Here is a 3311-nt window from a genome sequence, read left to right as displayed (position 1 = left end):
TGGGCGTGGCCAACTTGGGAGTCAGCCGGAACTCCGTTCCTGTGCGTTCCTGCCCAAAAATAGCCCTGTCAACACCTATCATTGTGCTTAGGAAAATAAGAGGTGCGCCCTGCTGGATCAGACCTGTGGTCCATCTAGTCCAGCACCCTGTTGCACACCAATTGCCCCGAAGGGCCAGCAAGCAAGGCACAGAGGCCAAGGCCTCCTCATGTGGTTGCCTTCCAGCACTGGGACTCAGAAGTTTACTTTCTCTGGATGAGGAGATTCCCCTTCAATCATTGTCTGGCCACTGACGGCCCTCTCCTCCATAGATTTTTCCAAAACCACTTTTAAAGCAATCGATTCACCACATCCAGTGGCAGGAAATCCCGCCATTTAAAGTGATGGCCATGGGTTCAGAATTAGTGTGCTTCCAAGGATTCAGAGAGGCATCAGGAGGGGACGGCTAACTTCATTTTGAGCTTTTCATTCTGAGTTAACCTTCTGTTAGAAAGAAAAATCTCCAGGAGTCCAGTTCAGCATGTATCAGAGTTGTTTTCCTGCAGTAACTATGCACTTCACACACAATGGTGACCACATATATATCATGTCTAGTGCGCATTCCCGTTACTGTCTGAAAAGCCCTATGCATGCTTCTCAGTAAGTTAAAGAATATTTCTATGGATCTATTTCAGGTCAGAAAAATGGTGCCAGGGGTAAAAATTAAGCTGCTCTTTCTCTGGTTCCAATCCAAATCCCCACAATATTTACCAATAAAACCACTTGGGAGATCCATGATTAATTTGGGCCTCTATTAATTTTTCAAACTCCACCTGTAAATAGCCTACAGTGTTTAAAGAAAAGAGAGTGAACAGGAAAGTTCAGTGAATGGCTTCTCTTAATGGAGAGATACAAACATGAAGTTCTCCCTGCTGAGAGCATCCATTAAATTCCTTTTTAAAAAACCCTTTTCCTTTCCTTTTATCCGATCTATGATACATAAACATTGAGCAGTAACAGCTATGGAATTATGCAGGGCTATTTTTGGGCAGGAACGTACAGGAACGGAGTTCTGGCTGGCTCCCAAGTTGGCCACGCCTGGCAGGAACTCATTAGCATAATAGGCCACACCCAACAGCAGAAACTCATTAGGATTGGCTACATTAGGGGTGTGTGGCCTAACATGCAAAGGAGTTCCTGCTCCAAAAAAGGCCCTGGGTTTTGGCAACAAACAAGGTCAACAGAATAAGAAGCAAAAGGTGGGTGTGGCTGGATGACCACACTTCTGATAACATGGGGGTGTGGCCTAATATGCTAATAAACTGTGCTGTCAGGGGTGTGGCCTAATATGCTACTGAGTTCCTGCTGTGGGGTATGGCCTGTTATGCTAATGAGTTCCTGCTGGGCTTTTTCTACAAAAAAAGCCCTGGAATTATGTCATAGGAGTATACATCAGAAAGAGCTCGTAAGTACCGTGAAATACAACGCCTCCTGAGATTAGCATACAAAGGACCCTCCAGAAGATTATGTGCAATCATGTCAAACTTACATAAGGGACAGGGGCAGATTTGTTCTGAATAAGGTAAACGTATGAACCTGCCCCTCTTAACTACCCAGGAGAGAGCATTTAGTCTGGCCAGAATAACACCCTTAATAGGCTTTGGGAAGTCAACAGATAGGTGTAGGAGGGAAACGACTGGAGGGGGGGGGGAATACCAGAACACTGCAGTGTGCCCTAAAGGCAGAGCTCTGGTGGTCAATTTAATTTTACACAATTTCCCCCCAAAGCAAATGCTGCATGAAAACTCAGTTCATAATGGAAAAAATAACAAGACGTAACATCCCCTTTACTCCAGAGGTGCTCTTGTTAAATATATTTCCGAAAGAATTTGAAGATACTGATAGATATCTAATTGTATATATGTCAACGGCGGCAAGGATATTGTATGCCAAATATTGGAAGACTCAAGAAACACCAACCAAACAGGAGTATATCAATAAACTTTTAGAAGCAGCGGAAATAGATAAATTAACTATGGAAATGAGCGGTACGAAGAAATGGACATTTCAAAAAACTTGGAAGAGATTGTATGACCGGTATAATGTGAACGGAGTTAAAAGATTAAGCTGACATGGCAAAAATATTATTTGAGTATGTAGTAATATAATATAATGGAACTAGAGAATATTATAACAAATATGAGAGAATAATGAAGCGATGAATTAGGTGTAATAACAAAATGTAACAAGTCTCTTGACATATATATTGTTTGTTGTAGTTGTTTATGTCTGTGTTTAGGAGCATAAGAAAATAATAAAAGTGTCCCTTCGGGTACTTAAAAAGAAAAAAAAGAAAACCCAGTTCAAAAGGAGGAGAGATTGGATTTATACCCTTGCCATTCACTCGGAGTCTCAGAGCGGCTTACAAACTCCTTTGCCTTCCCCTCCCCACAATAGACACCTGGTGAGGTAGGTGGGGCCAAGAGAGCTCTTAAAAATGTCTTAAAAGTCAAGAATTCCCTCAGAACAATGCTCTTATGTTTCCGTTGTAGTTCTCTTTCAATAAGCCTGCATTCTTTGTCAGGCCATGTATCACAATTCTTGGGGGCCAGGGCCCCACAAAAGGAGCACTATTGGGAGTAATTTTATAGTACAAGGGCCGGAAGAGAGAGAAAAGCTTATACAGGATAGTGAGACAGCTCCTAGCTACATCAGACCCAAATAACGATTTCCTTAAAGATACCACTTCTGGGAAGGCCATCGTATCTCGGGCAAGGCGAACAGTATTGTCATTCCAGCGGATCTGACGTATGGAGTTTTGATTCTGGGATATAACATCTTGCCTGATTATAGAGAGCTGAACATAAGGCATGTTCATATGCAATACAATAGGGAGATGATCACTGCCTCCAAAGGACAAAACTCCCAGGAAGCCTGCCAATGAGCTGAGAGCCAGGAGAAACAATAAAATAATACTAGTTATAGTGTAATCCCCGTTTGGATCAATTCTCTGGTGCTAACAAAAAGGAAGGGAAGGGGGAAGGAAAAAGGCGGGGGGTGGGGGGGGGAGAAAACTCAACCCAAAAAGTTGCTATGGATCCACAAGGGTTAAGCTGACTGTAAATATTATAAAAATGCAAAATTTATTCAGGTGTACACATTTTAAAACTTAGACTCATTAAAAATATACCATTCAGACATAAAAAAACTTCTCAACATTCATACATAGATGGGTTAGTGCTATGCAACTGAACCAAACGCGTTTCGGCCCCTCAAAGGGCCTTCCTCAGTGGTCACAATTCCAATTATAAATTTGACATACATTCAAAAAA

At 42.1% G+C, this 3311-nt stretch overlaps 1 protein-coding gene across 1 annotated transcript in view; it reads right to left on the bottom strand.

The window, feature by feature from the left end:
- The window catches only part of KLHL25 (kelch like family member 25), a 58305-nt gene that overhangs the window by 16625 nt on the left and 38369 nt on the right, over positions 1-3311 (bottom strand). The window lies entirely within an intron of this gene.

This window comes from Gekko japonicus, unplaced genomic scaffold (genome assembly GCF_001447785.1).
Source record: "Gekko japonicus isolate JY-2015 unplaced genomic scaffold, Gekko_japonicus_V1.1 scaffold3068, whole genome shotgun sequence".
Classification (NCBI taxonomy): Eukaryota; Metazoa; Chordata; class Lepidosauria; order Squamata; family Gekkonidae; genus Gekko; species Gekko japonicus.
The sequence above is the reverse complement of the archived record's forward strand: the minus strand, read 5'-3'. Positions and strand labels throughout refer to the sequence as shown.